The sequence below is a fragment of the Pongo pygmaeus genome, chromosome 20 (assembly GCF_028885625.2).
Source record: "Pongo pygmaeus isolate AG05252 chromosome 20, NHGRI_mPonPyg2-v2.0_pri, whole genome shotgun sequence".
NCBI classification, from domain to species: Eukaryota; Metazoa; Chordata; class Mammalia; order Primates; family Hominidae; genus Pongo; species Pongo pygmaeus.
The window spans coordinates 40,755,430-40,769,754 of record NC_072393.2 but is presented as its reverse complement, the minus strand read 5'-3'; positions in this window follow the sequence as shown (position 1 = coordinate 40,769,754).

Genomic DNA, 14,325 nt, shown 5'->3' with positions numbered 1-14,325 from the left:
GGCTTCTGGGAATCAACTCATTTAAAAAACTGGTAAATAAAGGAAATGAATCAAGGATTCATCCTTACTTTCTATATACTTCAGGGTAAAGAGTTTCTCTCTCTCTCTCTTTTTTTTTTTTTTTTTTGAGACAGCGTCTTGATCTTTCACCCAGGCTGGAGTGCAGTGGCATGATCTTGGCTGGAGGCAGCCTTCACCTCCCTGGCTCAGGCAATCCTCCTGCCTCAGCCTCCTGAGTAGTTGGAACTACAGGCACAAGTCACCACACCTGGTACATTTTAAAATTTTTTGTAGGATGGGTGTCTTGCTATGTTGCCCAGGGTGGTCTTCAACTCCTGACCTCAAGTGATCCTCTGGCCTTGGCCTCCCAAAGTGTTGAAATTACAGGCATGCACCACCATGCCCAGCTGGCACAATTTTTCTTTATACAAGAATTTGAAGCTAATAAGTGCAAAAGAAATAATAGAATATTTTCGTTTTTCAAAATTTAATAAAATAATGAATATAGGCTCGCATCTGTAGGGAAGGAAAAAAACATTTTTTTCTACTGTCTCAGGTTCAGTGGCTGTGGCATGCTAATCACACCTGTAATCCTAGCACTTTGGGAGGCCGAGGCAGGTGGATCACCTGAGGTCAAGAGTTCGAGACCAGCCAGACCAACATGGTGAAACCCCATCTCTACTGAAAATACAAAAATTAGCTGGGCATGGTGGTGCATGCCTGTAGTCCCAGCTACTCAGGAGGCTGAGACAGGAGAATTGCTTGAACCTGGGAGGCAGAGGTAGCAGTAAGCTGAGATCACACAACTGTACTCCAGCCTAGGCGACAGAGTGAGACTCCATCTTTAAAAAAAAAAGTTAACAAAAGATAGATTAGCAGGAGAAAAGGCTTATTATGTATGCATCCAGGAGCTTCACAGAAAAGAAGTGAAAACCTAAAGAAGTGGCCAGGCTTGAGGCTCATATACCGTTTTAACAAAGGGTGATAAATCGTGGAAAAGTAAACTGGGCATGGTGGCTCATGTCTGTAATCCCAGCACTTTGGGAGGCTGAGGAAAGTGGATCACTTGAGGTCAGGAGTTCGAGACCAGCCTGGCCAACATGGTGAAACCCCATCTCTACTAAAAATACAGAAACATTAGCCAGGCATGGTGGTTCACACCTGTAATCCCAACTACCCAGGAGCTGAGGCATGAAAATCCCTTGAACCCGGGAGGTAGAGGTTGCAGTGAGCCCAGATTGCACCACTGTACTCCAGCATGGGCGACAGAGTGAGACTCTGTCTAAAATAAAAAAAAAAAAAATTGTGGAAAAGTGACAAAACGAGGAAAATGGGATTTGGACATCCAGGTGAGCTAAATTGTGGGAAGGTAAGTAAAATATACAGGGGAAATTAATGGAAGATAAAGGTTATTTAGCAAGATTTGCTTATGCAGATTCAAGTCTCCAGCGTTGAGTTATCTCCTCTACCTGGTGGGAAATGTACACCCTGCTTTAGGCAGAAAGGGAGAGGACAGAGAGTTCCTCTTCCATCTGCTGCTTCTTAATTGCCTTCCACTCAAAATAATCCTTATGCTAAAGCAGCATACTTTGGAGTGGCACATGCTAATCCCTTCACAATAATGACTGCCAAACCCGGCAGGTGAAATGCTGATGGGGAACTTTATGGTGGTGGAGCAGGCTCACAACTCATGAACCCATGAACCCATGGATCTATCCAACACCCAGAGAGAGAAGAGACAAGCTTCTGCAGACCTGATGCAACAGAAAGCACAGGGCCCCACATAGGAAGCATTCTTGCCAAAAATCAACTCCAAACCTGATTAAAACTCTAGACTCTAGATCTAACTACCAGTTTGCAGGGGGATGAAAAGGCACAGAGGAACACAGTAAAGGATTCTACAGGAAAAATGTTAATAACTCCCCGCAACCTTGGCATTTCCCGTGAGAAATTCTAGAAAACTGATAATCCAGTTTCTTCAACAAAAACACTGTAGAGAAGTCGGGCACCGTGGCTCATGCCTGTAATCCCAGCACTTTGGGAGGCTGAGGTAGGCAGATCACCTGAGGTAGGGAGTTTGAGACCAGCCTGACCAACATGGAGAAACCCTGTCTCTACTAAAAATACAAAATTAGCCAGGTGTGGTGGCACATGCTTGTAATCCCAGCTACTTTGGAGGCTGAGGCAGGAGAATTGCTTGAACCCAGGAGGAGGCGGAGGTTGCAGTGAGCCGAGATTGCGCCATTGCACTCCAGCCTGGGCAACAAGAGCGAAACTCCGTCCAAAAAAAAAAAAACAAAAAACAAAAAACCACTGTAGAAAAAAAGAGAAAGGGGGACAAAAGATAAAAATTGATGGGGCCGTGCATGGTGGCTCATGCCTGTATTCCCACCACTTCGGGAGGCCGAGGGGAGGGTGGATCTCCTGAGGTCAAGAGTTCAAGACCAGCTTGGCCTACATGGTGAAGCCCTGTCTCTACTAAAAATACAAAAATTAGTCGGGCGTGGGGGTGCTCGCCTGTTATTCCCAGCTATTCGGGAGGATGAGGCAGGAGAATGTCTTGAACCTGGGAGGCAGAGGTTGCAGTGAGCCAAGATTGTGCCACTGCATGCCAGCCTGGGTGACAGAATGAGACTCAGACTCAAAAAAAAAAAAAAAAAAAAGTTGATTGAAGGGACACATCACTTAAATGCAACATATGAATCTTGTCTATATCCTAATTTGAACAAACCAACTGGGAGAGAAAAAGATTTAGGAGACGATGAAGGAAACCTGAACACGGACATATTGATAATAAGAAATTATCATCTTTGGTCTGGGCATGGCGGCTCACGCCTGTAATCTCAGCTCTTTGATTTGGGAGGCCGAGGTGGGCGGATTGCTTGAGTCCAAGAGTTCAAGACCAGCCTGGGCAACACAGTGAGACTCCGTCTCTAAAAAAAAATTAAAAAAAAGAAACAATCAAAAAATAAATAAAAAGAAATTATATTTTTAGATGTGAAAATAGTATTGTGTTTATGTTAAAAAAGAGTCTTTACCTTGCAGATACATAATGATGAATCTATGTTTGAAGTAATAACCTCTTTAGGATTTGCTTCAAAATAATCCAGTGGGGGGAACAGTTTGGGGTACACAGGAAATAAGGTCGGTAATTACCTAATAAAAAACGAAGTTCATTATACTAGCTTTTTATTTTTGCATATTTTGAAATATTCTACAATAACAATTTCTTAAAATATTCAAAAATTTTCAAGAGTGTGCTTTTAGAGGAGGGAGGGGGGAAGAGGGCCCTCCAGTGGGCAGAGCATGAAGAACTGGTCGTGCGGGATTCTGGACTGGGAACGCTGTCATTCAGCCTGGCTATCCTGTAGGCGTGAAGGCCTGGAAATGCAGGTTAGGTCAGATGATGGGGGGCTGAAAAATTTCCACTCAATCCCATCGTCAGTAAAGACAGTCCCGAAGGTGGTAACAACCACAGCCACAATTCAATAGCAGCCATTCTTAATTTGGTTCTTATCATGCGCCAGGCTTTATGCCAAGTGCTTTGCATATATTATCTCAGTTGATCCGCAAAACAAACCTATTAGGTTGGCATCATTATCCCCATCTTACAAACAAAGAAATTGAATCTCAGAGAGATAAGTACAGTCATGCTCTGTATAATGACGTTTCAGTCAACAACAGACGGCATAAACAACAGTGGTCCCAAAAGATTATATCATATTTGTACTGTACCTTTTCTATGTTTAGAAACACAAATGCTTATTGTGTTACAGTTGCCTGCAGCATTCAGTCCAGTGACATGCTGGGCAGGTTTGTAGCCTAGGAGCCATAAGCTATACCACACAGCCTAGGTGCGGAGTAGGCGATACTATAAAGGTTTGTGTAAGTGCTCTCTACTGTTCTTCATTTCTCAAAACGTATCTCCATCATTAAGTGATGATGGAGATTGTAATCTGTTCAAGCTCATACAGCCAGGACTGAATCCGTACCTACATTATCCCTGCTTTAACTGGTGTAATTTGGCCTTCACTTGCTTTATAACTTACTGTTTCATTTAAGACTGCTTGAAAAAAAAAAAAGGCTTCCATTCCTTAAAAAATGTTTGGAAACCACTGCTAAGCATCCGCTGGAGGCATTTAAGGTGGTACAACTTAGCGGTTAGAATATGAGTTATAAAATCAGTCAGACCTGATTTCAAATTCTGTCCCTACCACTTTACTAGCTACGTGACCTCTGGGTGGCTACTCTGTCAGGGCCAAAGTTTCATCATTTGTAAAGTGGGAATAATAGCAATACTTCACAAGGGTTAAGAAAACCTCAGTAAATGTTAGCCTAGTTTTTTTCATGTTAATAAAAGGTAGCTGTTATTATTATGCTATAAAACTCCACTTAGATAATGACTCAGAGTCATACTTAGAGAAATAATATTTGCAACTGTATTCACTTGCTCTCTTCTGACAGATGAGGAAACTGAGGCCCATAAAGATGAAGTGACTTTCCCAAGAGCACCCAGAGAAGAAATAGCAGAGCCAGGCTTTCAACTCAGGTTCTCTTAGACTTCAGAGCCCTAGAATTTTTAACTATTTTAGTTTCTTGTGTCGGCTGGGTGCAGTGGTTCACATCTATAATCCTAGTGCTTTGGGAGGCCAAGGCAGGTGGATCATTTGAGGCCAAGAGTTCAAGACCAGCCTCTGCAAGATAGTGAGACCCCTGTTTCTCCAAAATATCATTAAAAAATTAGCCAGGCTTGGTGGTGCATGCTTGTAGCCCCAGCTACTTGGGAGGCTGAGGTGAGAGGATCACTTAGCCCAAGGAGTTCAAGGCTACAGTGAGCTATGATGGCAACACTACACTCCAGCATGAACCAGACCCCGGTACAAAAAAAAAAAAAAAAAAAAAAAAAATGCCAGGGGAGAGGGGCGGGGGTGGGCCTGGTGGCTCACGCCTGTAATCCCAGCACTTTGGGAGGCTGAGGCAGGTGGATCACGAGGTCAGGTGTCCGAGAGCAGCCTGGCCAACATAGTGAAACCCTGTGTCTACTAAAAATACAAAAAATTAGCCAGGCATGGTGGCAGGCGCCTGTAATCCCAGCTACTCAGGAGGCTGAGGCAGGAGAATCGCTTGAACTCAGGAAGTGGAGCTTGCAGTGAGCCAAGATCATGCCACTGCACTCTTGCCTGGGTGACAGAGCAAGACTCCATCTAAAAAAAAAAAAAAAAGCTCCCAGGTATTGAGCATCTACAGTGTGTATGATATCACGTTAAGCACTTTACACTCATGGTCTCATTTAACTCTTACGACTTCATGAAGGAGCCATTGTTATCATGTGCACTTTACAGAAAGGAAAATAAAATGCAAAGGGGCAAACCATAGTTGGGTTTAACTTTCTGTCACTGAAGTTTCTCATCAGATTCCTGAATGCCAAAATCAAGATAGCAGTAGAGTTGTGGATGGTGCACCCCAGCAACGACCATCCTAGGGATACACTAGAGAGAAATTCTTGCATATATATGCAAAGAGGCAGGTGTAAGGATTTTCACAGAAGCAATGCTTGGAATAGCTCCAAGCTGGAAACCACGAATAAAAGAGTGGATGTCTAGGCTGGGTGCGGTAGCTCACGTCTGTAATCCCAGCACTTTGGGAGGCCAAGGTGGGTGGATCACTTGAGGCCAGGAGTTCAAGACCAGCCTGGGCAACATGGTGAAACACTATCTCTACTAAAAATACAAAGATTAGCTGGGCATGGTAGCAGTTGCCTGTAATCTCAGCTACTTGGGAGGCTGAGGCAGGAGAATTGCTTGAACCCGGTGGAGGTTGCAGTGAGCTGAGAGCCGAGATCATGCTACTGAACTCCAGCCTGGGCGATAGAGCGAGACTGTCTCAGACAAAAAACAATGGATGTGTAAAATAGGGTGGACCACATGGTGGAATGGTAGCTGTCCAGCAATAAAATAAGAGTGCAGGCCGAGCATGGTGGCTCACGCCTGAAATCCCAGCACTTTGGGAGGCTGAGGTGGGCAGATCAAGAGGTCAGGAGTTCAAGACCAGCCTGACCAACATGGTAAAACCCTATCTCTACTAAAAATACAAAAATTAGCCGGGCGTGGTGGCACGTGCCTGTAATCTCAGCTACTCAGGAGGCTAATGCAGGAGAATGGCGTGAACCTGGGAGGCGGAGGTTTCAGTGAGCTGAGATTACACCACTGCACTCCAGCCTGGGCAACAGAGCAAGACTCCGTCTCAAATAATAAAAAAAAACAACAACTGAGGGATGCGTACACAGGAGTTTGTTAGTATGGTTTCTCATACCTTTATGTGTGTTTGAAATACTTCATAGCATAATATTTTATTTTATTTTATTTATTTTTGACACTGAGTCTCACACTGTCACTCAGGCCACAGTGCAGTGACACAAACATAGCTCACTGTAGCTTTGACCTCCTGGGCTCAAGCAATCCTCCTGCCTCAGCCTTCTGTGTAGCTGGGACTTCAAGTGCATGCCACCACGCCTGGCTAATTTTTAAAATTTTTTGTAGAGATGGGGTCTCACTATGTTGTCCAGGCTGGTCCTGAACTCCTGGGCTCAACTCATCCTCCTGCCTCAGCCTTCCAAAGTGTTGGGATTATATTAGTGAGCCACCATGCCCAGCCTAACATAATATTTTAAGGCAACCACAATAAAGACACCTTAACTTCAATCTGTCCAAAGCCATTCAGCTGTGAAGGACAAGGTTGAGAATTCTGGTGGCTGACGGGGTGCTGTTCATGTTACCTCCTAAACACAGTCCCTCTTGAGAGCCTGATTTACTTCATTACAAACCCCAACAATGGTGGCACTGTGGAGGCGGCCCGAGAACTTCCACAGGGTGAAATGGCCTCAGATGCTCCTGAGAAATGAACACAGCACCCCGCCCTTGATGACTATCATCCCATTAAGACCTCCCACTACATTTTCTGACACCCAACAGACCAACCGACCACAACATTCCTGGGTTCTCCTCCCCTAAATCAATGACAACCCAAACAAACAAAAATCCCCAGGCTTCTCCCATGGAAAGATGCCTCATTTCCCTCACCTGCACCTAAGTCTCCTTCCCAGGCTGGTGACCTGAGGTAATGCTCCTTAGCGCCCCCTACAACAAGTGACCGCTTTTGTATTTACCCTCCTACTGAGCCTCTATCACCCCTCCCCGAAAGCCCTTTTTATGTTAAATCAGTTCATGCTCTCTCTCTACTCTCTACTCTCTACCCTCCCATGATTTCCCATTACTTCATAATAAAACCCCATAGATTTTACTATGGGCCTCATCTCCTACCTCCCCCTCCCATCTTGATCACTTTGCTCCAGCTCTCCGCACCCCATTCCAGCCTCCTCAAGGGCTCTTCAAAAGGCCACGCTCCCTCTGCCTGCATGACTCATTCCCTTCTTCCCTTGCTCCCACACTTCATCCAGGTCTCTGTGGCAATGACACCTCCTCCAAGAGGCCTTGCCAGTCTGATTATTCAACCTAATCTTGCTTTATTTGTGGTTCTAGCCAGAAACCCTTCCACATTATGAAAAACCTCACTCCCCATACAGAGCACCCCTCATGACTCATTCCCAATGTAGCATCAGGGATGGAGCCTGGATGTCCCTCCAGCACTGGTGATCTGATGAGAACATCTCTCAGGATGTTCAATTATCACAGATTCCTCTTGTGGCTTATTCTCAGGGTCATCCCGCTTACTACTTCCTAACAGAACATCCGGGACCCCTCTCCAATAGGAGCAGAAACTAGGAAGACTTTCAATTTTCACTCCTTAAGTTATCTCGAAACGAGATTTTTCAGAGAGTCACAGAGGTAGGCTAACTGGATTGGGACCATGAAGTGTCATTCACTGTACAACTTAAAAACTGTGTCTCATTGGCCGGGTGCAGTGGCTCACACCTGTAATCCCAGCACTTTGGGAGGCCGAGGTGGGCGGATCACCTGAGGTCAGGAGTTCGAGACCAGCCTGGCCAACACGAGGAAACCCTGTCTCTACTAAAAACACAAAAATTAGCTCGGCACGGTGGCACGTGCCTGGAGCTACTCGAGAGGCTGAGATAGGAGAATCGCTTGAATCCAAGAGGTGGAGGTTGCAGTGAGCCGAGATCGTGCCACTACACTCCAGTGTGGGCGACAGAGCAAGACGCCATCTCAAAAAAAGAAAAAATTGTCTCTTATTAACAGGTCACCTCGTTATTTCTTATAAATCCGATCATCTGCACAACTGTACTGCCCTGAGTGTATTTTTGTATTATTCATTCAATGTAAACATTTACAACACAGCACAATTTTTGGAACAAATTTTGCTTTGGCATCTGTTCATTTCTCAGTATTTCATTCTCAGTATTCAGTTTCTCAATGAAACCTCCCAAGACCTTACTAGACTTCAGAGAAGCCTTGTCCAGCTGCCTTCCCAAGAAGACCCTGCCTAGGAATAAAAATTCCTCTCCTTGAGGCCCAAATTCACAGTTCTTACTATTTGTGGATAAGCCAATTTTCAGTTCCAACTTGATTTCCAGTTCAATGCTGACTCCTCTGGTCCTCTTGGCTCCACGGTGTGGGCAGGATCCCGAGCTTCAAAATTTGCGTCCATCACTCTTCTCAGCAGGAACACCTCAGCCCCAACTTCTGCTTCCCTTCTGTCCTCATGCACTTCCAGTCGGGACTAATATGCACATGCGTCCTGATTCTGGACGCTCTTTTTTTTTTTTTTTTTTTGAGACGGAGTTTCACTCTTGTTGCCCAGGCTGGAGCGCAATGGTGCAATTTCAGCTCCCGGGTTCAAGTGATTCTCCTGCCTCAGCCTCCTGAGTAGCTGGGATTACAGGCATGCGCCACCACGCCCGGCTAATTTTGTATTTTTAGTAGAGACAGGGTTTTTCCATGTTGGTCAGGCTGGTCTTGAACTCCTGACCTCAAGTGATCCACTCGCCTCGGCCTCCCAAAGTGTTGGGATTACAGGCATGAGCCACCGCTCCTGGCCCGGACGCTCTCTTTTTACCGTCCACTTCTTCTAACACGCTCCTTGAGGTGCCTCAGCCCCTGGGAGGCATTCCTGGCCTTTTGTCACACCTGTTTTGTTTGAGCCACTGCACTGATAGGCACCTTGAGGCCTCGCGGGAGGATGGCCCTCCCTTCTCTGTGTGCAGGCCCTGAAGGGCGCATCACATGCAGACAGGTACAGAAAAGGCAGGAAAGCCGAGATGCAGTGTCTGGGGCGTTGAGGCTGGGTCTTGAAGTGCAAGCCCTTGAGTCCCCGAATAGCGACGCAGCCACTGAGCTTCTCAGAACCCAGAAAAGGTATAGAGGAGGAGCTCACACGCACACATACACACCCCAATCCATCCATCTGTCATCTATTCATATCTTTATTAACAAATTACATGTTGGGATGATAATCCTCTGAACATGTTGGTTTAAATAAAATATATTAATTTCATCTGTTTCTTTTTACTTCTTTTAATTTGATTATTAGACAATTAAAGATTTTTAAATGGCGCCTGGAGCTACTTGGGAGGCTGAGGCAGGAGAATCGCTTGAATCCAAGAGGCTTGGATTTTTTAAAAAATAGCTTACATTATATTTCTTTCTTTTAATTTTTTAAAGTTATTTTAATTTTTTTTATTTTTTTGAGACAGAGTTTCGCTCTTGTCACCCAGGCTGGAGTGCAATGGTACAATCTCTGCTCACTGCAACCTCTGCCTCCTGGGTTCAAGTGATTCTCCTGTCTCAGCCTCCTGAGTAGCTGGGATTACAAGTGCCAGCCACCACGCCCAGCTAATGTTTGTATTTTTAGTAAAGATGGGGGCTTCACCATGTTGGTCAGGCTGGTCTTGAACTCATGACTTCAGGTGATCCACCTGCTTTGGCCTCCCAGATTGCTGGGATTACAGGCGTGAGCCACCACCCCCGTCCCCTTTTAATTTTTGTAGAGACAGAGTCTTGCTATGTTGTCCAGGCTGATCTCGAATTGGTGACCTCAAGGGTCATTCTTGCCTCAGCCTCCCAAATTGCTGGGATTACAGGCATGAGCCACTGTGCCTGGCCTTGGCTTACATTGTATATCTATTGGACAATGTTGGGGTTGATAAAAGGATTCATTGCAAAGCTCCTAAGCCAGTGACTGGCTCATAATAGATAGCTGATGGATTCTCTAAACATATTTTTACAGATTGCTTCCCCGTGAAAAGGTTTCTGCCCCATGGAGCTCAGCCTTAACTTGGGAGACACACAACAGTTGAGTGAACAAGCAAAGGTACTTTCAGATCATGATAAATAAGTGCCATAAAGGAAATAAAACAGCAGGAATTGGCAGCATTTAATTAAGGTGGCCGAGAGGGCCCCTCTGAGCTGGTGGCCTTTGAACTGAGCCCTGAATGATTGACAAATGGAGCAGGCTCTGGATGGCTTGGGTAGGGTTCAGGGTCGTGGGAACGACCCCTGCAAAAGCTCTAAGGCAGCAATGAGACTTCTGTGATTGAGGTAGGGAGAAGAGGTCTTGTGATTGGGAAAGGGTAGTAGCAAATATACCTGCAGAGGTCAAGGTGTGGTGGGTGGCAGGTCACAGGGGCCTTGTAGGCCATGGTCACTGGTATCTGAAGTGTGACAGGAAATTTTTGCAGCTGTCTCCACCCAGTTCCCGGCAGACTTAAGCCCTAAGACTCTAAGGCATCCATTGCATGTAATGAATTAAGTTATCTCCTACTGTAGTAAGTAATGGTATTAGCTAGTAGCATCCTTGGGAAAATCAAGAAAACAATCACTCAAACCATTTTCTGCAGGGCTTAATTGTCTCCCAAAACCCTAAGAAAGGTTGCAGGAGAGATATTTAGCAAAAGAGTTGAAAAAGATCACTCTGACTGCAATGTAGAGAGTGGATGGGGTGGGGGCAAGAGGCAGGAATGGAGGGAGGTAGTTCCGTAGGAAGTCCTTCAAACTGGCCTGGAAGAGAGATGGCGGTGGCTTCCACGGGGCCTGCAGTAGTCAGATAGTGAGAAGTGAACATGTATTTTGAAAACTGAAGCCAACTAGAACCAATGGATTAGATATGGAGGAAAAAGAAGGAGGAGTCAAGGATGGCTACTGAGATTTTGGTCTGAGCCACTGGATGGATGCCGGTGGTTTGGGTTCTAGTCTCAATTCTGCTGGATGACCCTGGGCAAACAAGTGACTTCTCTCTGCTGATGCTCAGTTTCCTCATCTGTTAGACGGGGATTGCCATGGAGATGTGATGAGATTATACATGAAATGCACAGGGCTGCCACATAGCAAGCACGTAAACTGCTGTTATTATCATTGTCATCATTCCTGCGCCGCTAACATACTGATGTAGCTACACGCGTGGGCTCGGGAACCAGTCAGGCCTAAGGTGAGTTCCTAAGTTGTTATGTGACCTTAGGGAGGTCACCTCACATTCCTGAGCCTCAGGGTCCTCCTCTGTGAAGGGAGTTAATGAAAATACCCTCCCTCCAGACCCAGTTGTGAGGATTCAGTGATGTCTTGGATGTGAAGTGCTTAGCCCTCAGTGCAGCTCACAGTAGTTGCTCAGTTAACAGGGCCTAAATGCTAGAGTAATATGAGTTTTCTTCTCTGTGTATGTTTGGTGAGCAGTGTTGATGAAAAGAGTCAAACTCTGTAAAGTATTTTGAAGAGATTTATTATGAGTGACCATGGCCTGTGACACAGCCCCCAGGAGGTCGTGAGAATATTTGCCCAAGGTGGTCAGGGTGCAGCTTGGTTTTATAACTTTAGGTAGGCATGAAACATCAATCAAATACATTTTTTTTTCTTTTGAGACGGAGTCTCGCTCTGTTCCCCGGGCTGGAGTGCAGTGGCGCGATCTTGGCTCACTGCAAGCCTCGCCTCCCAGGTTCACGCCATTCTCCTGCCCCAGCCTCCCGAATAGCTGGGACTACAGGCGCCCGTCACCATACCTGGCTAATTTTTTTTATTTTTTTTTATTTTTAGTAGAGACGGGGTTTTGCCATGTTAGCCAGGATGGTCTCAATCTCCTGACCTCGTGATCCGCCCGCCTCGGCCTCCCGAAGTGCTGGGATTACAGGCGTGAGCCACCGTGCCTGGCCTCAAATACGTTTAAGAAATTAATTGGTTTGGTCCAGAAAGCTGGGACAATTCAAAGTGGGGCAAGGCTTCCAGGCTATAGGTAAATTTAAACATTTGCTGGTTGACAATTGGTTGAGTTTGTCTAAAGACCTGGGATTGATGGAAAGGATATGTTCAGGTTAAAAGATTGTGGAGACCAAGGTTCTTTTGAAGTCTTACAGTGGCTGCCCTTAAAGACAATAGATGACAAATGTTTTCCTATTCAGATCTTTAAAAGGTGCTAGACTCTTAGTTAATCTCTTCAGGATTGGGAGGGCCTGGAAGAAAAAGATCTAGCTATGTTGATAGAGATTCTTTACAGATGCAAATTTTCCCCACAAAGGACAGCTTTGCAGGGCCATTTCAAAATATGATTTTGGAGTAAAATATTTTGACTTTCTTCTTTATCAAGTAATGTTATGCCAGAGTAAGATTGGAAAGTAAGTCACGATATATGGGGTTAAATAAAACCCATCTGATGAGAATTTATGGTTAGTAGGGCGTGATTCTCTGGGACCCATAGATAGGAATTTGGGCAGGATAAAAAATCAGAGCTTAGTCCTCAGCAGAATCAACTTAAAACCAGGCTTTATGTGTTTATTATGAAATAATATATGCTCATGGGAAAAATGTAAACAGTACAGAATTATGTAAAGCAGAAAATGAGGCTGGGTGCAGTGGCTCATGACTGTAATCCCAGCATTTTTGGGAGGCTGAGGCGAAACAATTGCTTGAGGTCAAGAGTTCCAGGCTGCAGTAAGGTATGATTGTGCCACTGCACTCCAGACTGTTTTTCAGTGACAGTCTCACTCTGTCACTAAAAAACAAATTTTTTAATGAAAAAAAAAAAAGAAAATTGACCTACCTTCCCTCCTCCCAATTTCCTAAGTAACCATTGTTGACTGTCAAATAGCCTTTGAGAATCTCACATGCATGTGTTCACATCCATGCTTTCCCAGCAAAGGCTGAGAATTCAGACTCCGGAGTCATACAGATCCAGGTTCTAGTCCTGCCCTGCCACTTATTTGCTGTGAGATATAGGACAAGTTATTCCACAATCACTCTAAGTCTCCGTTCCTTTTATTGTTTGTTTGTTTTGTTTTTTGGAGACAAGGTCTCACTCTGTTGCCCAGGCTGGAGTGCGGTGACTCGATCTCAACTCACTGTAACCTCCATCCTCCCACCTTAGTCTTCTGAGTAGCTGGGACCACAGGTACATGCCACCATGCCTGGCTAATCTTTTTTATATTTTGTAGAGACGGGGTTTCACCATGTTGCCCAAGCTGGTCTTGAACTCCTGGGCTCAAGTGATCCTCCCCAAGTGTTGGGATTACAGGCATGAGCCATGTGCCTGGCCAATTTCCCTTTTTGTAAAAAGAAAAGTCATGGCAATACCTATGTCACTGTGCTTTGGTAAGAATTCATTGAACGGTGCATGCAGAGAGGTTAGTTGTGTGCTCACATGTACGAAGTTCTCAAAAACACTTAGCTGCTATTATTATATATATATAGTCATGCACCACATAACAACATTCTGGTCATTGACAGACTGCGTGTACGTACAATGGTTGTCCCATATGATTAGAATGGAGCTGAAAAATTCCTATCACCTAGTGACATTGTAGCTGCTGTAACATCATAGCACAATGCATTACCTTTCCTATGTTGAGATACAGAAATACTGTTGTGCTCCAGTTGCCTGCAATATTCAGTACAGTACCATGGTTTGTAGCGTAGGAGCAATAGGCCATACCATTATAGCCTAGGTGTGCAGTAGGCCATCCCATCTAGGTGCGTGTAAGTACACTCTATGATGTTTGCATAACGACAAAATTGCCTGTATTTCTCAGAACATATCCCCATTGTTAAGTGACACGTAACTATACTGATTTTAAGATTATAGACATTACTGTTTTATTTATTCTCTTCTGCAACTGCTATTGTAGCTTCATAAGATGTCTCAGACCTCTTTCCGTACCAAGACTCATATTGAAGGCCGGGCACAGTGGCTCACACCTGTAATTCCAGCACTTTGGGAGGCAGAGGAGGGTGGATCACTTGAGCTCAGGAGTTTGAGACCAGCCTGGCCAACTTGGTGAAACCCTGTCTCTACTAAAAATACAAAAATGAGCTGGGTGTGGTGGCATGCACCTCTAATCCTAGCTACTTGGTAGGCTGAGGCAGGAGAATC